This window comes from Pseudonaja textilis, chromosome Z (genome assembly GCF_049901715.1).
Source record: "Pseudonaja textilis isolate UNSWEBS1 chromosome Z, rPseTex1.2, whole genome shotgun sequence".
In the NCBI taxonomy this organism is placed as follows: domain Eukaryota; kingdom Metazoa; phylum Chordata; class Lepidosauria; order Squamata; family Elapidae; genus Pseudonaja; species Pseudonaja textilis.
The window spans coordinates 58,223,042-58,245,799 of NC_142008.1; the positions used below are offsets into that span (position 1 = coordinate 58,223,042).

The 22,758-nt window shown below is 39.0% G+C and overlaps 1 protein-coding gene across 9 annotated transcripts in view; it reads left to right on the forward strand.

Annotated features, from left to right (window-relative positions):
• The first annotated feature begins 5,759 nt into the window (after positions 1-5,759).
• Positions 5,760-22,758, forward strand: part of CTNNB1 (catenin beta 1) — a 55,910-nt gene continuing 38,911 nt past the window's right edge. The window contains exon 1 of one of the 9 annotated variants that reach the window (XM_087915491.1): positions 5,760-6,259. The gene's annotated coding sequence lies outside the window, so the exon portion shown is untranslated. The other 8 variants (XM_087915497.1, XM_087915496.1, XM_026717840.2 and 5 more) reach the window with 8 other exon arrangements.

Here is a 22,758-nt window from a genome sequence, read left to right on the forward strand (position 1 = left end):
AGTATAAAACAAATAAATCCTGATTTCATAACATGCACATTGTTTATATGGGAAAATGTCCTAAAACTATACTAAAAGATGCAGAAATATATGATAAAAATATAAAAGGAAAGGGAGAAACAAAGGCCTCTTGAAGAAAATAAAAGTTGAGAAACCTACTTGTTTAATAGCCAATTCACATAGCTTTCTTCACAGTGCCTGGAGAACGAGGTACAACAGTATCCCTCCCACTCCAGCAATATCCAGACTTCAATAGTCCCAGCTCTTCAGACCTCAGAGGTTGGGTTGGTATACAAAGAGTTTCTGAAAGGTATCAGGGACCATGAAATTCTTCAAGGGCAGCAAACTGATTTTCTTGTTGTGATCACGTACTAAGTGGGATTACTTACTAACAATGTGATAGTGATCCCTAATGGAAGCAATATTTCTAACTGAATATCTCATATTTTTGCCAAAGGTTCCAAAAATGGATCCCTCAGCATCCTTTTCCTCTTTTTAATGAAGGTGAAAAATGGATTTAAGATTGCAAAGCTAAGGCAGTTTACCTTTGCTCATTCAGTAGCATAGTGTAAAGCAGCTGAGGATATATTGATGCTTTTAATAGACCATCAACAGCCATTAAGGTTAGAAGGCAATGTTTTACTTGCTTACTTTTACAACCATCGCACCAAATGAGGCTACTAAAAATAATGTCAAGGTTTATCAGTTTACAAAACGATCTGTGCTTAATAACACTGCCCGATGCTTCTTACTTTAAAGAGTGGTTGGAATCACTAAGGATTATAAAATAAAACGGCTGTCCCTTTTGGAAAAGGGTAACAAAACTTATGTTTTTCATCCTTCACATGCACACATATTTTCCAATATTCATGGCAATATTAACAAATTTCTAACATAAAACTCAACTGAAAATTCTCACTTTTTATGTTAAATTCTTCTAGTTTAGTGCCAGTTGATTAGGGATTTTTCTCTCTACTTTAATAAAGAGTAAATTTGAATGGCAGTGAAATAAATAGGTACGTATCACTCTTAGTTATCATGGAAAATGTTTTGTTATATTCAGTTATGGTTTCTATCAGTTTCTATGAGCAAGATATAGCATCTCATCCCCAAAGCAAATATATTGATTCAACAGCACTTAAAAAGAAGATTGTACTTCCCAAAGAGAGAGTTAAGGTAGATGGTAACTGGGAGAGTGATTTTCCAGGGAGCTTTTTGCCCTAGCAAATCTTGTTCTATTTCTCCTTTTCAATCTCAAAATAAGAGACAACTGAGCTTCACCAGATCAAGCCTGATAATTTTAACTCCTGATTCTGTGTTCTGTGTTCCCTAACCTGGAAATCTTTCAATAGTGAGCACTGCCGAGAATTCAGAGAGCTGAAATTCATAGAAGTGGGCAGCATTGGGGAAAGCTGATCTAGACATTTTGAGTCAACCATGTTTCACTCTATGAATTGCACAATATTGATGGTAGTTCCACACAAACTTTCCCAAAGGAGGTTCTCATTCCAATTTTTTATCCATCCTAAGTTAAGTCAAATGGTTATTTGGAAGTATTAGAAAAGTATGACATACTCACACAGCTATTAAAATCAAAGATAAATGACTAGTAAGTTGCATTTAAAGTTACTTACTTCCCTTTTATTTCTAAAGCACAGTGCCATGTTTATGTCTTACCCTCTATGATTTTCTGTGTTTCATGAGGGCACTGATGATGATCTTACTTCCTAGAAAGTGAGCAAAGAATTGACTAGAAAAGCAAACTGGTCAGTGGCTGTTCCCATTTTGGAATATGTTCCTTCACATTCAAAAGAAATGATAAAACCCTTTAAAACAGCCTTTGATGCACTCTAGAGGCACTGCTGTAATTATTTTTATACTATAAGTTTGTCGGTTTTGACACAACACTTACATGCCTCCTTTATAGTGTGGGCCGCTGCTCAGAATCTTTGAGTTAGGCAGTAAAAAAGTATTGTAATAGATAAAACAATAGTTAGGGTACCCACTCTTGAAATGTCCTCTTTTCCAAACAATTATGTTGATGGGCAGTGATTCCCTAACCCAGGTAGAAACATATTCATATTACCAATCACCATAATCTATTTCCCATTTTTAAGTCTTAAATAATCCAGTCGAAGCAGCTTATTTTTAGTTTACAATATATTATAGTAAGTTAATGGGTCTCCCAAATATATGTATTGGGATTCCTATGCCAATGGCACTAAATTCCTTGTCTACACAAATATTAAATTCTGTTTTAATGCATGCATTAAAGATTGAGTAGTTATTGAAAAACAGTTTCAAGGGAAAAATAGTTTGAGTAAATCTACTGCATGATCTGCAAGGATACTAAGCTAATTGATTCAAAATAATAATTAAAATTAATTAAAACACAATCCCCTCCAAGAATGTGCCAGCAACACACAATTTACAACTCAAAAGTTTGTGTTGTGGCATAACAGCTGAATGGCCACACATATGGTTTGTAGAACTATCATAGTATCTATGTGTAGTATGTATAACTGTCAGAAAAAGCACACATTGCTTAAGACTGCAATCCTGTTTTTTCGGTTGTACAGGTGAAACTAAAAAAATTAGAATATCGTGCAAAAGTTCATTTATTTCAGTAATGCAACTTAAAAGGTGAAACTAATATATGAGACAGACTCATTACATGCAAAGCAAGATAGTTCAAGCCGTGATGTGTCATAATTGAGATGATTATGGCTTAGAGCTCATGAAAACCCCAAATCCACAATGTCAGAAAATTAGAATATTGTGAAAAGGTGAAATATTCAAGACTCAAAGTGTCCCACTCTAATCAGCTAATTAAGCCATAACACCTGTAAAGGGTTCCTGAGTCTTTAAATGGTCTCTCGGTCTGGTTCAGTAGGAATCACAATCATGGGAAAGACTGCTGACCTGACAGTTGTACAGAAAACAATCACTGACACCCTCCATAAGGAGGGAAAGCCTCAAAAGGTAATTGCAAAAGAAGTTGGATGTTCCCAAAGAGCTGTATCAAAGCACATTAATAGAAAGTTATGTGGAAGGGGAAAGTGTGGAAGAAAAAGGTACACAAACAGCAGGGATGACTGCAGCCTGGAGAGGAGTGTCAGGACAAGGCCATTCAAAAGTGTTGGGAACTTTCACAAGGAGTGGACTGAGGCTGGAGTCAGTACATCAAGAGCCACCACAGACAGACAGATGCTGAACATGGGCTTCAAATGTCGTATTCCTCGTCAAGCCGCTCCTGAACAACAATGTCAGAAGCGTCTTATCTGGGCTTATGAAAAGCAGAACTGGTCAGTTGCTCAGTGGTCCAAAGTCCTCTTTTCTGATGAGAGCAACTTTTGCATCTCATTTGGAAACCAAGGACCCAGAGTTTGGAGGAAGAATGGAGAGGCACACACTGCAAGATGCTTGAAGTCCAGTGTGAAGTTTCCACAATCTATGTTGATTTGGGGAGCCATGTCATCTGCTGGTCCACTGTGCTTCATTAAGTCCAGAGTAAACGCAGCCATCTACCAGGAGATTTTGGAGCACTTCATGCTTCTTTCCGCAGATGAACTTTATGGGGATGCTGACTTCATTTTCCAGCAGGACTTGGCACCTGCCCACACTGCCAAAAAGCATCAAAACCTGGTTCAATGACCGTGGGATTACTGTGCTTGACTGGCTAGCAAAATCGCTTGACCTGAACCCCATAGAGCAGGGGTCCCCAACCACCGGTCCCCAGCCGTGGAACAATTTCTACCGGGCCACCGGTTTGCTGGGTGCCGCCATCTTGTTTTGATGAAAAAGTGCTTCCGGTGAGCTTTTCCGGGTAGAAAGCGGTGCTTGAGTGCTGAAAGAATCCTTGCGCCTTAGTTTCATCGGGGGCTTCAAACAAAATTGGCGCGAGGATTCTTTCAGCACGCATGGCAAGGCGAGCCGAGGGACCGTCCTGAAGCCGTCATGAAGCCCATTGACGCAGGTACAAAGGAGTTGTTGAAGGTGGCGGGGAGAAGCGGGGGACGGCTGGCTGGCCGGTCGCTCGGCTCGCCTTGCCATGCGTGCTGATGCCGGTACCGGGCTGCGGATGATTTTGTGATGCCGGTACCGGGCCACGGCACAAAAAAGATTGGGGGCCACTGCCATAGAGAACCTATGGGGCATTGCCAAGAGAAAGATGAGACATGAGACCAAACAATGCAGAAGAGCTAAAGGCTGCTATTGAAGCATCCTGGTCTTCCATAACACCTCAGCAGTGCCTCAGGCTGATAGCTTCCATGTCATGCCGCATTGAGGCAATTGCTGCAAAAAGGGCCCAAACCAAGTACTGAGTACATATGCAGGCTTCTACTTTTCAAAGGTCCGATACTGTTCTATGTACAATCCTTTAATTGACTGCATGTAATATTCTAATTTTCTGAGATTGTGGATTTGGGGTTTTCATGAGCTGTAAGTCATAATCATCACAATTATGACAAATCACAGCTTGAACTATCTTACTTTGCATGTAATGAGTCTATCTCATATATTAGCTTCACCTTTTAAGTTGCATTACTGAAATAAATGAACTTTTGCACGATATTCTAATTTTTCCAGTTTCATCTTTAAGTCCCCCTTGAATTCAAGGAGATCGGCAGCCAAGTGGCATGCATACTAAAAACGGTATAATAAGAGATGAGTCTCACGTGGAAATCCAGACTTCCCAGAACAGCCCCGTAGAACATCAGTACATGATCAGATCGTCTAAAAGTGCAAAATACAAGAGCGGATGGAGATAACACTGTAAGCAAATTCCGTTCCCCCACGTGGCTTCCCACAGACCCTAACCTCTCAATTCCGGCCTCGAATTCCTCTTCACTTCAGAGCGAAGACGGGGCCATAGAAAAAAAATACACAGCGGCCTTAGCCCGCTCAGTCCAGATCCCATGTTGCTCGAGTGTAATTTGCCTCACCTAGGAAGCATCAGAGTCGCGCAAGAGACCGGAAGCTGCCCGGGTTTCCTTGTTCCTTGCCAAGCGGACCTGCCATGTAAAATATCTGCTGAAGACCGAATGAGGAGCGAGTTGGTCAATCTAAGTTTGGTATGATTATCAGTAATACCGGTTGACCTGAGCACGATAAACTCTGGTACATAAGCAAAACGTTCATGTGGCGTTTCCATGTTCAAAGTTAATTTCTGTGCAGTTTACAGTTCAAATTAAGGAACACGATCTTGGTGGAAATATACAGGAAGAAATTAGCAAACATTTAAGAGTTTTGATAGGAGCGTAAACTCAGATTTTCAAAATAATCAGTTGACCAAAATATCAAATAGTATTAAATGTAAAATCACGATAATGTAAAATTCCAGTTTGAAGAAGCATTCTTAAAAAGTGTTACAACGCACATAAAATTGCGTGTTTTTTTAAAAAGTCCTGTATCGGGAAAATAATCATGACTTTCTTTGAAATTATATGCATTCGTGTGAATTGACTTCCGGAAAGGCTCTTCGAATTGATATATATATAAATCGCATACTTAACCTTTGCTAGGCGCATTTGCAAAATAATCCATGAAAATACTGCAGTTATTATAATTAATATCTGCACCTCCACTGACCACTCATTTTCCCTCTGTAAATGTAGCTAGATTGTAATGGAAAAGCACGTAGATTGTGTGCTTTTAGTAACCGCTCCGTGCTGAGTATTGAGGGAAGAATTGCAAAAAGCGCTTCCGATTACGTGAGAAAATCGCTGCAACATCCTTTTCCGAAATCCGTCCAGAACTTTAATTTAAAGGGCTATTTATTGGAGGGCGGAAACGGTTTGAGATGGGGATGGGATAATATTCGGAGCTAGATATTCAGACGGAACAAAAGCATTAAGCAAATCGATACAATCTCGAAGAGTATCTTATTTTACTTGTCTCCAACGAAAATGCAAGTTAGCACCAGTATCGTCGGAAACTGAGAAGAAAAACGACATTTCGTCAACAATCTCGTTTTCGCGGTTCCAAATGAGGAGGAGAGCGTGATTATCGTCCTCTGATGAGTCTCGAATGAAAAAGCCCACCAATTGTACGGTATACTTCATAGTGGGAGGTTCCCTGCACCTTTAAAGAGAACTTAGTCAGGTACCACAACTTCCTCCCCTCCTCCAGGCTGCGGGTATCGTTCTTCTTGCCAGTCCCCGGAAAAAGTCTCTCATACACAGCGAGCGACCAACTCCCAGCCTTCCCTGTTTAGCCTCATCACCGCTCAACTCAGGACTGAATCCTTGCACCCATTGTGGGTAGTTCTTCACATCTACAGACTCTTCTTCCTCACCCCACCTCCCCAATTCCTCTTCGTTCCGAAACTCCTTTAGCAGTGTCTGGTAAAAGCTTTCCTCCCCCCCCACCCCCCTTGTTTATTTTCCTCCTCCTGCTTATGTTCATGTTTTTATATGTGCGCACGCAAACGAAAGAGGAAGAGTAGAGGCGCACTATTTCTCCAACCTCCTTTTTTATGTATATATGTATGTGTGCGCGCGCGTCCTCAACACTACTGGGTGGGTAGCCTGTGGAATGCTACGCGCAAGGCCAGGCGAGGCGGCGGCAGGATACAATCGAGTGCCTACAGTCACTATAAGAAGCTCCTTGTGAACGGCGCCATTTTAAGTCTGTTTCGCATACCCTTTCAGTTGGCTTGGCGATAGTGGTCGCGGCGGACGGAGAGAACCGGTATGAGTTCGGTAAAAAGGGGAACGGTGGAAAGTCTTTGAGTCGCCCGTGCTTGCCAGAAAAATACCAAGAGCAACAAAGGCAGTCATAGTTGGAGGCACGACCTGTGCGGGACCTTGCGGCCAGCGTTTGTGCCTCTTCGAGCTCCTTTTTACCTTCCTCACGGAAACTTGAGTTGGGTCTCGGGGCAATTTTTCCTGTCCCGGGGTTGGTTCGGTCGCGGGCCATCAATGGGGTGAAGGAGAAAGATGGAGTATGTTGATCCCACACAGGAAATGACTGGGTGGGGTAAATAACTCCTGTGATTTCTTTAATAATGAAAATTGTAATAGATTCAGATGCTTAAGCAAAATCAAAACAATCCAAGGGCGGGAACCAAGGTGGGGATACACTTCGGATCCTGTGTCTTTTGGAGACTGGGCGGAGGTGGGTTTCATCGGCGGGACGGAGGCCTAAAGTCGGGGAGTCCCTCTCGCTATACTTTAGCACTTCTGCGTAGGACATTTGAGGCAGCCTTGTAGAAGATAAACGTGGGTCTTGGAAGGATTTTGGGTGGAAAATTGGCCGCTTGAGAAAGGCGAAGGCGCTGAGCCGAGGTGGGCGGTGTCTTGTTTTTGGTATACTCGGCAAAACGAGGCTTCGTAAGTCCAGGCAGGGTGGGAATTGTTGCCGGAGGACCGAAACTCACAATGCCCCCTCCCCTCGGCTTGAGGCTGACTTTGGGGCAGGGGTTTCCTGTGCAGTATCGACTTGAACTGCGGTAAGTTGGGCGCGGCGGTAATTGAGACTGAAGGCATTCGTTTCAGATTTACTCGTTGCTTTAGTCTGCAAAGTTAAGAGTAAAAAGATGGGGGAAGTCGGGTTTGTTTAAATAGTCTGCACGGCATCGTTGCACTTAGAAACATGGGTGTCTCTTGCACTATCGGCTGTTGTCTTGATTAAATCTGCATATTTTGCAGGAGACTCTCTTTCGACTTAGCAACATAGGTTGTCTCGCGTTTCCGCTGTTCCTAATACGGGTGTAACCGAGACATTTTTAAAGAGATAGATGGGTAACTGCGGCGAAGATGGGGGAGAAGAATGGAAGTATCTCCAACACTGAAGAAAAGGTGTTTTACTGATTGGTGTGCGGGACGAGGCCCTCAATATTAATGTTAATCTTAACAGTTAAGATTTCTCAATAAGAAACTTCAGTTTGTGTTGATGTTTATTATTCAAGTTTGCGTTTTTTTAAAAAACAAAACATTGCAATATTACTATTGATGGTTACGTAAAAAACGTAATTTTTTTTTCCTAAATAAAGGTTTATAGAGGAAGAATGTAAGTGCAACAATATCTGTTGTCTAAATTTAGATGACTGCCCTTGATTATTGCTAATACTGTATTGAACAATTATGATTTTGAGTCTGAAGAAAATTTTTCCCCTTAAAATGACTAAGCTGGTAATGAAATCATAAGCATTTAAAATAAAATAAAGCGTTTAACCTGGTCCTTAATAAAGTTTATGTAAAATTCTATAGAAAAGTGTCATTGGACATGTCATTGGACATGATTTTTCTTTTGGTGGATGCATTTAAAAGTTTGTGAACTTAATAATTTAATAGTATCTTTTCTTTAACCAAAATCATTTTTTTAATTCTAAATAGCTCCTAGTTTGAATCAGAAATAGAATGTAACCTAATTGGAGAAAAATATTTATTAGATTTGTTAAGGCAATCTGACTCCAGAGAGAGATTGCAGCATTTTCTTGTAGTGTTGAAAGTTAGGTACAGTTTTCCAACAATAATTTATATAATCCTCAAAATTTATTATAGAAGGTTTCAGAGAATGTTCTAGCTAGTTGGACATATTAACCTAGTTTTTATCTTTATCTTATACCATTTTGTGCAGCTTCAGAAAACTGGTTTCTGGATAAAGAAAATAAATCTAGAATATTATGTACAGGAAAACAATGCTAATAAGGATGAGAATGTTTGTATTTTAGTTTGTTCCACAAATTGACATATGAGTGCTATGCCAGCTTTGCTTGTGTCCAAAATGAATTGTTTCCCTATGCTCATTTCTCTTTAAGATATAATTTAAAAGCATTGTTTGTAAGTAGCAATTGATAATAGGTATTGTGACAACTGTAGCAACTTGTGTATGTGATCCTTTCATGAGCTTAGATATCAGGTAAATTAATATTGAATTTGTACTTATAAAGCTTTTACAGTACGCTTCACGTTATGTTTTAAGAATGAGTTTTGTTCTAAGCTTCTAATTTCTGCTACAGTTCTTTAATCTCAAAGAGCCTACAGTAATTTCTATTTGGGAGATATCTATATATCTGTTCATCTGAAGAGAGTTTTTTGCTTATATTTTTGTTAAGTTGTGAATTGTTTACAAGATGCTGAAAAAAATAGCTATAGTTAATTTTATGTGGAAAATGATCATAATCCACCTCCAAAAAAGAATCTTGAACTCAAAATTAACTGTAGAGGATGCAGTTTATTTATATACCAAGCAAGTAACCTGCCCTTATAATTTGAGTACAGTCAACTGACTAATGTGTGGGTTACAAATCCCAGATTTACAAGAATCTAATTGGAAATCATATTTGGTGAAACACATGAAAAAAATGATACTCTTAACGCTTTTGCTTCCAAATTTACTAGCACTGTATAGTTGTTTTGAGGATAGAAAAGTTTCCACCTTGTTTGACTGAACTGTTGCATTGTTAACTATGTTACATTTTTGTAATTGGGACTGAAGAACTTGAAGCCCATCAGAGATGTAATGCAGAGTTTCCAACATCTACAATCAGCATTATCAGTGGTGAGTCATAGTAGGAATATAGGAATAAGTAGGAGGAATAAGTTTAGTAGGAGTTGAGAGAAAACTCCTATGCTAAGTTAACTGAACTCCTAAAGACTCCACATTTAAGCATCTTAAACTTATCCAGCCTAGCTTTTAGATATCTGTAGACATTGTAAGGATTCTCCAACTTTATATTACAGGGAGTAAATGGAGTAGTTAAGATTGCAGTTTCTATTTCTATGAAGTAATACTACAGATACAAACTAATCAGTATGATATTTTTGCATGTAGAACAACAAATGAAATTTTGCCAATGGCCTAAGTGACTTATTCACTAAGTTATTAAGTGGCTCTACTATTTGTAATCCATACTATGCTTAGAATTTTTACATTGCTATTTTATAGTAATTGATCTACATTTTAAATGTACAATTAATTTCATACTGTTTCAGTTATAGTAGAATATTCTTTGTGTATCAGATAAAACAGTTCCTTCTTAACAATTGCATTAGGACTGATCTCACTTCTCCTTTGCAGGAGTAAATAGATGATTTAATTAACATGATCATTTGGCTCTTGGAACATAGATGGTAGGCCTGTTGCTAAGGTTTCTCAAGTAACAGCTTTTTTAACTATGCTTTTGAATATATTCATTGGGATTAGATCATGAAGAAAGAAAAAGAAAACATATTCCCCCTTCCCTGTTGACAGTGGAATTTTGTAGACAATGGAGTGGTGATCTTCAGAGTTGGAAATCAGTTTTCCATATTAGGGAAAAATAACATTTCTTATGCAAGCTATTGGGGCCTAACTAGCATGCCTGAACTATTGCATTACACTTTATTTGGAAGTTAACAACTGATGCAGAATGCGGTAGTGGCATGCACAATTCTTGGGGGCCCTAGGTTGGGCCATACTATATTGCTGTTCTGCAAGCTGCATTGGCTGTTGGCTGCTGGTTTGCTTCAGAGTACAGTTCAAGTTGTTATTATTTTAAAGCCTTAACTGTGTAGTTCCAGGCTATCTCATTCCATTGGGATTGGTCCGCTGCACCCATGCCTATAGAAAGGCTATAGTGCAGACATTGTTAAGGAATTTTGGCTAGTGGGGTTCATGAGAAGAACCTTTTTCCTTTGGAACAACATGCTTCTTCCCCAAGTGGTATATGCTTCCATCCTTTTGACCTTCCATAAGGGCCTAAACACCTAGCTGTGTTAATTGGCCTGGGACCCCAAAGCTATTCAATTAAGAGAAGATCCCCTCACCTCTTCCTGTGTACTTCATGGTCTTTTCTCCCCCTTCATTTTTCAATGATAATGTATTATTTGTTTTATCATTTTAATGTTTACTGATTTAAATTTTTACAAGCTGCTTCTAGCTTAGATGAATGCAGACAATCTAAATAAACTCCATTTAGAAAATAAAACACAAAAACTATATAAGCCAATGTTAAATACAAATGATCCATGAGTATAGCTATTATTGACCAATTCATGTTTCTACACAACTATGGGTTAAAACACAACCTACAGATGTCTGATAAAATCAACCAGGTTAAGTTGGATAATTGGATATTTTTCAGAAATTTCAAGAGTTAACATTAATTATGGCTTCAATGTCATGAGGTTGCAAATTTAAATATGTCCTAAAGATGCTCAGAATTGCAGATTTTTTTTGCATTTAAACATTGTTTTTATGCATAAGTTTACAAGGTTGATAAGAAACCATTTATCAAATGCAGCATTAGTCCTTGAAATTGATGTTAGAAGTACTTATTGACACTATATCCAATGTGATCCAATGTGAGGTTTGCTATAATGTTTTATTAAAACTGTTTTGATAGATTGAGTGCTTATTTATATGTTATACTTAGGAGGACACTAAATGCTCTACCTAGAATCATAATACAAGATTGTCTTGAATAGTATATTTTTGGAGGACATAAAAAAGGAACGACTGATATGTGGATTCCAGTGTCTGTACTGATGAAGGCTTCAAGACCTTTCTAGGCCCAATCAAACTTCCAGGTAGTAACAATATACTTAAAAAAAATACATCTGAAATGTGAGACGTCTCACTGTACAATGTAGTCATATAGCAGTAGCACTTAGATTTATATACCACTTCACAGTGCTTTACTGCCCTCTACGCGGTTTACAAAGTCAGCATATGTGCTCAGGGTCCTCGTTTTACTGACCTTTTCTGAAGGATGGGAGGCTAAGTCAACCTTGAGCCTGATGAGATTTGAACTGCCAAATTGCAGGTAGCTGGCAATCAGCAGACGAGTTGAAAGGATATTGGTTTGAAGATTTAACTTCCATATCTGAGGAACAATTAGCGTATGAAGTAATTTGAATGAGTGTTTAAAACTGAATGTATTTTATAGGTGACTAAATTTAGATACTGCATTATGTCCTTTCAAATTAGCACAGCATTCAAACCCCAAAAGGCTTAATATAAGATTAGCCTTCATATCAGAACTTATGAATTAGAATAAGATAGAATTATTTAGTTAGAAAATTTAGTTCATGTTAATTAAAATGGTTAACGGAACTTTGTTAATTAAAAGTATAGAAGTATAACTCCTCTTGTAATTTAATAGTTGTATAATAGTTTGTAGATTATTGATTAGGTTTTAGTTATTTAAATAACTGGGTCCTGTTTAAATGAATTTTTTAAACTCAAGTTTCCAATTTAATATTTTCTTGTAATTCAAAAATTGTATACCTTACATGCCACACTTTATATAGTACCTCTTTGTTTAGTATGCAATTTGTGCTCTTTTTTTATCCATGAGAAATACCTTTACAATATTTCCATTGTGTATGGTCTAGGTAGAGTGATAATGCAAGAGTGCAGATTGTTCTTTTTCTGTTTAATAGCAACTGTATTCTCTGACAGAATTTCCTAGAGCGCAGGTGTCAAACTTGTGGCATCATGTTGCCCTCACGTGATGTTTTCCCCTTCGCAGAGCTGGGGTGGGCCTGGCTGCATCTGGCCCCTAGGTTGCCAATTTGTCATCCCTGCCTTAAAGCAATCTGAAAGGAAACTGGTCAAAAGAAGATCTGAACAAGCTTGAACAAAATTAGAAATGGCATATGTTTCCTTATAACTATAGGCTAGTACAGGTAGTCCTTGACTTATGACCACAATTGAGCCTAACATTTCTGTTGCTAAGCGAGACATTTCTTAAATGAATTAGTCCATTTTATGACCTTTCTTGCCGTACTTGTTTAGTGCATCATGGCAATTTTTCAGTTAGTAACACAGTTATCAAGTGAATCTTCCCCATTGACTTCGTTTGTGAGGAGATTACAAAAGATCACACGACCCTAGGACATTGCATGTTATATGAACCAGTTGCCAGAGGATGGATTTTGATCATGTGACCATGGGGATACTGCAATGGTCGTAAGTGAAAAATGACCATAAGACACTTTTTTCAGTGATATAACTTTGAACTGACACTAAAGTAACTGTTGTAAGTTGAGGACTACTTGTAGAAATTTTCTTTTTTAAAAAAAAAATTATTCTATAAAAACAAAAAATACAAAAATCTCATTTCCATTAACACTTATTGCGTCATTGTATATACATCTTTCTTATTTTGTGACTATACATTATTTTTATCCTTATCCTTCACCCATTCGTACCACCTCTCCCATGTCGCATAGTATTCTTGATTCTCGTTGCCTTTCAGTTCCATATTGAATTTATCTAGTTCAGCACAGTCCATTATTTTTTGAATCAAAACTTCATCTGGTGGTATTTTATCACTCTTCCAATTTTGTGCTAAAGTGATTTGTGCTGTAGTTAAGATGTGTACATTAAGGTATCTTTTTATCTTTACTCAAATTCCCTTTGATCATACCTAATAAAAACGTTTGGGTTTACAAATTCAATTTATATTTTGTAATCTCAAAAAGCCATCTCTGTATTTTCTTCCAGTATTTTTTGACCTCTATACATTGCCACCACATATGGAAAAATGTTCCTTTCTTTTGTTTACACTTCGAGCATTCTGATTTCAAGGTGGGATACATTTTCGCCAGTCTTGCCGGCACTAAGTGCCATCTACAAAACATTTTATAAACTTTGGGACTTCCGGTTTGCAGGGCTTCAGCGGCAGGCAGGAATCCGCGATCGTGCGCGGTTTCTGCCTGGGCTTGCTGCTAGAGTGCCCCGAGCTAGCTGGCTTCGGGGCTAAGCCACCCCGTAGAGGTGGTGGAGAGGGGGGAGATAGCCGGCAGGGTTGAGGAAAGCCGCATCTTTCCTCCTCAGCCAGCCAAACTGCCTTTCCCAAAGGCGGTAAGAGCGGTGGTCAGAAATGGCCACCTTAAAGAAGCACTCAACAGGAAAAGAAAGTGCAGGAGGAAGATAAGAAGTGAAAGTTTTGGCTGACTGGGATAAAAAGCAACAACTAAGGTACCTTGGAACTTAATTTTTACAAAAGATTTTTACAAAAGAAGAGTCGGAAGCATTGAAAGAAAGTGAAAAGGGAAAGGTTTTTTTTTCCCCTCTCCTTCCTGACATTGACAACGGACTGAACTGAATAAGAAATCGGAAAAAATCTGCTTTGGCACCAATAGGTAATTAAGCTGAAAATAAAATTTGCCAAAGGGACAATAAAGATTTCTGGACCCTAAAAAATCCTTTTTTTTGTTATAAGCAGGAAGGGAGAGGAAAAGAACAAGGGCAGGATTTGGAAGGAGGAGACTGCCTGGAATTTAAAAGAATCTAAAGTTAAATCCCAATAAGACTTCCAAAGGATACATTTTAACTGGAACTTTGTAACTAAACAGTAACCCCAGGAAGAGAAAGTGAAAAAAGAAGAAAGTGTAAAAAGAAACAGTTTGTGTGTATTTGGGTTGCTTGGTGACTTTGGGATTTTTGGAAGACTAAAAACAATTGGGTGGTTGTTTAAAAAAATTCTACAATGGCATTATTTTTCGATGAACTGAAAATGGAATTTAGAAAATACAAAGAAGAGGCACAAGAAGGGAAGGGCTCCTTTGGCTCTGTTTTTCAATTCTTAGAAATGGCAATTTGCGTCTACAAGAAACAACAAGAAAAGACTGCGCAACAAGAAGATTGGGACAAAGAAGAAGCCATCTTTAATGAACAAGTAACTCTATCTGGGGAAGAAAGAGGAAAGGTGGGGAAAAAGAATGGAGAATTTAAGACTTAAAAAAACAGCCCCAAAAAGGCAAAAATAATGTGAAAAGTGGATATAATGTTGGGAAGCAACAGAAGAAGGAATACAGAAGAGGGAAATGGAGGTGGAGAGGCGGGGGTAAAAAGGGGAGAGAGAAGAAGGAAGGGAAGAAGAGAAGTTGCAAAGGTTTGGAGCAAGATGTAAAGAAACAGGATTTATTCAGAGATAATGGGTGAAAAATTAACTGAAAAGGGGATTCTGTAAACATACATAAGATTGTATTGTTATATTTGTAGTAGAAATGTTAGAAAATTGGAAACAACATATGATTAAAAAGTGGGATAAAATACTTAGTGTAATTTAGTGAAACTTTTGTGAACAAAATAAATGAAATAAAATAAATGAGAGAATTGGTTTAGGAAGGAACGGGAACATTTTAATTGCTCAATGTTTTATAAAAAAATAAGTGAAGTGGTGGGGAATTAACTATGGAAAGTTTATAAGTGTTCCCATAACAGTGTGATACTTATTTGAAAAGTAACGTGTAAAATGTTGAATTGATATGGATTGTTGTTTTAATTATATAATATATTTATATATATTTTTTCTTTCAAAATACAGTGTGTAGTTTTAGAATGCACCAAGCAGAATCTGAATGGAAGTTATGTATTATATTAAGTGTTATAATTTTAGGGGAAAGATATAAAGGCGTCATACTCCAATCAGTGATTACAGGAGAAATTTTGTTTAATGAGAAAAGATAGACAGCGGAAATAGGACAGACAAAGAATATAAGCACAATGATTTGAATTGAGATGAAATAAAATAAAATAAAGAAAGTGTAAAGAGGGGAGAAGCTATATAGAAAATGTAGAATGGTAATAAGATATGGAATGGAATATAAAAATGAGCATGGATTTGAATTTGTGTCTGTACGAAGAGATGTAACCCGGGATCAGGCTGCTTTCAAAAAAGATGTTTTTATGTTTTATGTTTTGTTCGTTTATGTTTGTTTTTAAAAACCAATAAAATTAAAAAAACAACAACATTTTATATTTATTTTCTTTGAATGTCGTCAACAAAGTCAGCTTCCAGTTCTTGGTCCAAGTCTTTTCCCACTCATCCAAATTTATATTATGACCCACATTTCTTGCCCAGGCAATCATTGGTCCCTTAACAATTTCCTCCTCTAGTTCTACCTCCAGTAAATAATTATATGTTCTTGTTATAAATTTTATATCCTTGCCTGTCAAGATTTGGTCCAATTTTTGTAAGTCTTTATTCTTCGCTCCTTTACATCTTTCTTAAATTTAGTTTGAATTTGCAAATATACCCACCAGTCTAATATTATCTAATATGTTCTTTTAGTTTATCCAGTGTTTTTAATTCCCCCTGTTCATCTACCAATTCTTTATATCTAATCATTTTTTTAGTGTCCCTTGTATTTGGATATAATATAGCTTCCATAGGTGAGATCCAGTTTGGTCTTTTCAAATAATGCTCTTTTTTTAATTTTCTCCCATGTTTGTAAAAGTGAGTCCCTTATCAAATGTCTATGGAAATAGGAGTGGATCTTATTCTTTTTATCCCATAGAAAGGCATGCTATCCAACTTGGAAGTCATGACCTTCTAGCGCCAAAATTCTTTTATTTTTTTAAGTTTATCCACTCCTTAACCCGTAGTAAAATTGCTGCTTGATAGTATGTTTCCCATTTTGGGAGTCCCAAGGCCGCCTCTGGTTCTACTATCTTGTAACGTTTTCAATTTTATTTGTGTATTTTTCCCCATCCATATAAATTTCATTACTGTCCTATCTAATTCCTGAAAAAAATTCTTATCCAATTGTATAGGTATTGTTTGAAAATAGTATAATAGTTTCAGTAGTATGTTCATTTTTATGGCTGCAATTCAGCCTAATAGTGATAGTGGTAATTTTCCCCAATTGGCTAGATCTTTCTTTATCTGTGAAAGTAATTTTATATACTCGAGTATAAGCCGAGTTTTTCAGCACATTTTTTGTGCTGAAAAAAAACCCCTCAGCTTATACTCGAGTGAGATTCCCCTCTGAAAAAAAAAATGGTGTGGAGCTCCGGAGCTGGGCAGCTGCTTCCCTGCTTCCGGGTTTCCTTTGCAGCTTGTAAGCATGGGGGTAATTGGAAGCAGGAAAGTTCTTGCATGAGGATATATTGTTTTTTCTTTTTTTAACTGTTTTTAGGGAGGAAAAAAGACCCACCGTCATGTGAGAATGCTCAGACACGAAATCTATCTGCCTGAAAATAAGTGTGTGGGGGGGTGGGATTTTAACAGAGGGAAGACGTAGGGAGAAGGCAAAAGTGACGGAAGATCCTTCAGGGGAAACTGAGGGGGAGACTCACCGTTGGTCCAGATGAGCCCCCTTCTTCGCCCCTAAGGAAGCAGAGGCAGCCAGCAAGGGCAGGCAAGCCCTGCTTCGCGGACTCCATCCATCCTCACTCCCACCCACCCACCCAAAGCCACGAAGTCCACCAATCGCGCAGCCCAGAATCACCCTCCCTCAGGGGGCAGCAACGACGCCCGGTGTTTCCTGAGACAAGAAGCTCCGCTGTGCAATGAAAGCGCCCTGGCTCTAGGCTCGTGGGCTCAGAAAACAACGGGAGCCAAGGTGGCTTCGGCTCCGCTCGGCTTCGTTTCCGCAGCCCCAGCTGCTTTCAGTCCGCTTGGGAGGAGGAGGTGGTGGTGGTGGTGGTGGCTCGCATTGTTTTCTGAGCTCTAGGCGTGGCTTCGGCTTCATTTCCTCAGCCCCAGCTGCTTTCAGTCCGCTCTGGAGGAGGAGGAGGTGGTGGCGGCGGCTCGTGCTGTTTTCTGAGCTCTAGGCTCGCAGGCTCAGAAAACAATGCGAGCCGAGGTGGCTTCAGCTCCGCTCAGCTTTGTTTCCTCAGCTCCAGCTGCTTTCAGTCCGTTTGGGAGGAGGAGGTGGCGGCGGCTCGCGTTTTCTGAGCTCTAGGCTCGCGAGCTGCCGCCACCACCTCCTCCCAAGCGGACTGAAAGCAGCTGGGGCTGAGGAAACGAAGCCAAGCGGAGCCGAAGCCACCTCGGCTCCCATCGTTTTCTGAGCCCGCGAGCCTAGAGCCAGGCGCTTTCATTGCACGGCGGAGCTTCTTGTCTCGGGAAATGCCGGGCGTCTTTGCTGCCCCCTGAGGGGAGGGCGATTCTGGGCTGCGCGATTGGGGGACTTCGTGGCGGTGGGTGGGTGGGTGGGAGCAAGGACATTGACTTTTAAGCGCTGCCGACCGAGTGTTTCACAAATACCAGTGGGACCTCCGTCCACCACCACCCCTCCCTCTTTTGCCTCCTTCCTTCTGATCAATCAGGTTTTCCCAGTATTTGCTCACAGCTGCATTTTCTCTTCTGCCGTGCTAGCCGTTGAACACAGGGATTTCTGATTCCCCTTACACGTGCGTGGATATGCCGCGGGGCGTTTTCTTCCAAACGCCCCATGGGCAGAGAACACTGACTGTCATGATAGTGAGATCGTTTCCCAAATTAATTGATTCACTAACCCCAAAGAAGAAGATGATGATGACAGTGGGAGGCAGGAGTCACTCTCTCCCTTGCAAACCCCCAGTGCCCGGCCCTTGCAAGAAAAAAGCAAGAGCCATTCTTATGATCTCTCTCTCTCTCTCTCTCTCTCGGAATACAGTCAAGCCCTTTCCAGCACGCGTGATCCCCCTCGCTTGCACCTTGCAAATGCAAAAACCCGGATTTTGCATTTGCAAGGTGCTGGCGGCAGCGGATCGCGCATGCTGGAAAGGGCTTGACTGTATTACGAGAGGAAGAGAGAGAGAGATCATAAGAATGGCTCTTGCTTTTTTTCTCGCAAGGGAGAGAGTGACTCCTGCCTCCCACTGTCGTCATCATCATCTTTTGGTTAGTGAATCAATTAAACCTTTCATGATAGTGAGATCGTTTCCCAAATTTCCCTTAAATCAGGGAAGAAATCAGAAACAAACCTTTGGACTGAGAATAAGCCTGTTCCTATGATGCCATTTTTGTTCACTGCAGTGTGAAAAGTGTGAAAAAACACACTTCTTTTTCTTCATCTTCTTGTTCCCTATTTACTGGTCTCTTTCAAAGAGGAAATTGTGAACATCAAACTTATTCTCAACTGTCCTAGTGAAAGCTTTTATTGGTATCTATTTTTATTTTTGAAATTTACCAGTAGCTGCTGCATTTCCCACCCTAGGCTTAAACTCGAGTCAATAAGTTTTCCCAGTTTTTTGTGGTAAAATTAGGTGCTTCGGCTTATATTCAGGTCGACTTATACTCGAGTATATACGGTAATTATTCTCTTATGGAAGAGCATCTTCCTGTTAACCAAATTCCTAGATACTTAAGTTTTTTGACATTTTGTAGTCCCAATTTCCTTTCCAATTTGTTTTTTTTTTGTTTTTTGACGTTCTATCAAGTTTTTGGTTATTACTTTTATTTTATCTTTATTAATTTTTAGTCCTGCTACCGCCCCATATTCTTGTAATTCTTGGATTAGATAGGTCCCTGACTCCATTGGATCTTCCACAAAAAACACTTAAGTTGTCCCCAAATGCCTGTACTTTATATTCTTTTTTGCTCTTCAGTCCAATTATCTCCTTCCTTTGTCTAATCTGATTTAAAAGCCCTTCGATGGTCAAGATAAAAAGCAGAGACGACATTGGACAATTGTAGAAATTTTCTGTACACAGAGCTTTTGATGGGTTTGGGGGAATGGATGTCTGCTTAATGCATACACCTAATATAAGAAAGAAAGAACAGTGGTACGTGCAGGAAAGTGCATGAAAAATGAGAGTGGTTACAGGCATGGCAACCATGTTTCTCACATGGGACAGCTGAACAACAGCCAATCAGCTTTCCCCTTCCCCCATTAAAAAAAGAAAAGATCAAGGCTGTCCCATCTTGCATAAAATGAATTGGTGCATTTCTTTGGTCAGCTTTTTAGGGGGGCAACTATCCAATCTTTGCAACTTTAAAGCATTGTAGATTTCACCAATGCAGAGAATTTTAACATCAGAAGTTCTTATCATCCCGTTCCTCTGCATCATATTTATTCCCACTCCTTTTGAAATAGCAGACTTGATTGCTAGAAATATTTATGTTTTTGAGATGACTAGTTGCCACATAAACATTTTAAATGACTTGCAAAAGGCAGCACGCAGATATTCAATCAGCAAAACTTGTACAAACTGATTTGGGCTAACAGTTGTCCTTTTCAAGTCATATAATACCCACTGTGTCTGAACTTACTAGTTAGATGTTTAACCTGGAAATAATCATTGTTAATAGCTTCTAATCTCAGTTTAAGAGGGAGGTGAAATAACAATCTTAGAGTGGATCCAAAGGGCCTTACTATATTTCTAGGATGTTATTTAAACTGCTAGTCTAGCCTAATTACTTCACGACAATTATATTGTGGAAAAGCCTTGAACTGCTATATAAAAGGCAGGATATAAATTAAAAATGCGTTTGTGGCTAAAGTAGTAGATTTCTTTATATCTTTTAATGTGTTTGTAACTGATGAGGAACAGTTTTCTCTGCCAATGAAATGTTTCATTTTTGTTAGTCTTCCCTTAAACAATACAGTGCTAACGAATGTCCATTTGAAGTATTAAAATAGAAAAACTAAAAAAAATTCTTAAATGAAAATGTGAAGAAAGGGAGTAAAAAAAGGCATAGTTACTAATGTTTACATGGGTGGAGAATTAAACAAAAATAGAGTGATGATGTAATCCATTAGTTGCCTCTGGCACTTGCTCAACTAGTTTGCATGGTGCTTAGAGTGCCACAGAAGCCCTATGTGTGGTGAATGCTTTTTATAATTATGTCTGCAGTTAGAAGCTAAAGGGTTATTACAACGTCTGCTTGGGTCATAGGAGAAAATTATGATTTATGTGGAGAGTACATGATTACTCTGAGAAATTTGCTTATAGGTGTATTGAATAAAAAATCCAAATGATACTTAACAGTTTCCAAGACTTTAGCTCATATATCTCACAAAGCCATGTATCATGATTTACAACATCAGGGTTTGTAAATCATGACAAACTAAAGTAAAAATATTATGGCATGGTATGATTGAAGAACTTAAGCAGTACCTTGTAAATAGTGATAATTTAATCTTAAAACATTTGTGATTTAAAGTGAAATTATATGGTAGTAATTGCATTTATATAGCTGCCCATCTTAAATTGAGCAGCTTACAATCCAAAATTAAAATAATACATATATCACTAAAAATAAAAGAAATATGCAAGATAAGGTACAAGCATTTCAGTAAGAACTTTGTGCATCATAAAAATTTACAAGTTTTATATGATATCAGTGATACGTTACTGAGAGATATCCAATTATAGTTTATTTAGTTAAAAAACTTTATTGCCTTGAACAGTTTTTTTGTAAAAAATATGACAAATGGTGATTTTGCCTGACTGATTAAATTAAGCATAAAATTATTTAACTTTCCTCAGACTGCTGCTGATAATTTACTGAAGAAAAGCAGTAAGTTGTCTGGAGTACAGCCCAGGAACAGTTATTGAATAAAGAAGAGTATTTTAAGTACTCATCTTGTATTGAAGAACACTAGGCAAACTAGTTCCTACTTTTTTCATTTTTTTGTCAAAAGTTTAGATTTGTAATATTCAGAGTTGTAAATTAAAGCTTTGTTTAGGATAGGTCAAAAGTCAGATATGGCTGATGAGGTTCTTATGTTGAAAATCTGGATTGACTGCTTAACGAATTAGTGAACAGGTTCAGTTACAGGATTTTCTTGTTAGAGGGTTCCATGTAGAAGTTTTCACTTGATGCAAGTGTGAATATTTGAAAGCTGTGTGGGTGGGTGGGAGGGAGGGAAGAAACTAATACCTTGCCAACATAATTGGAAGTGAGATAGGAAACATAAAATGTATTCAAAATATTCCACAAATCAAATTGACCCATTTTGATGTAGTGGTTAAGGACTGTGCTAGAAACCAGGAATTTTAGAAACTGGGAGACCATAAATTTTAGTCTTCCTTTAAGTACAGAACCACCTGGCTGATCTTGGGTCTCTTCCTCCCTCCACTTTTGGAAGGGGGCAGGCAAAGCACCTCTGAAAGTCTTTCCAAAAAAACTGTAGGTATTTTTCCAGGCAGTTGTCAGGAGTCAAAAACTGACTACAAGTAGTGCTCAGTAGTGGGATTCAAAAAAATGTTTTTACTACCGGTTCTGTGAGCATGGCTTGCGGGGCGTGGCAGGGGAAGGTTACTGCAAAATCCCCATTCCCTCCCTACTCCTGGGGGAAGGATACTGCAAAATCCCCACCCCACTAACCCACTCCTGTGGAAAGTTACTGCAAAATCCCCATTCCCTCCCCACCCCACTAACCTGCTTTCCAGCTCTGTTCTCCTGTGCAAAGGAACAAAAGAAGACCCAGCCAATAGGCTGGGAGACTGACCATCAGCTGAGACTCAGAGGCTGGGACGCAGTGAACAGATCGATTGGGTGCCCCAGCCACTCTGCAGCCTCCTGGGAGCCAAAACGGTGTGCATGGAGATTTCTGGAAGGGGCGGAGTGGGGGAAAGTAGAGGTGGTATTTGCCGGTTCTCCGAACTAGTCAAAATTTCCACTACTGGTCCATCAGAATCGGTTGAATACCACCTCTGGTAGTGCTCCATTAAAATTGAGCCCCCAATCTCAATTGTTGCACAGTAGTCATTAAATGAAATGCCATGTGACCTTTTGGCTCAACAGCTTCCCCCAGTTTTCCCAGTTTGGTTGTTAAGTAACTGCAAGTTGTTAAGTGGAGTAGTGGGGGAAGGCTTCTTGTGTGATGGGGTAGGGAGAAAAGAAAGCCCAGGCATCTTGCCACATTGGAATCTGGGCCTTCTCCCCACCCTGTCTTGCCTGGGTCCACTTTTGCACTGTTATTCAGCTGCTGACTATCAGGTTTGCTTGCTACATCCTGCCCCATTCTCATAATGGTTTGGGAGGCTTCTTTTCCAAATTGCATTACTTGATGAAAAGACTAATAAATGCCATTGTTCTGGAAAGCTCAGAAGAATGTTGTTTGCAACCGTTTTCCCTTTCCCAAATGCTAATACACCATC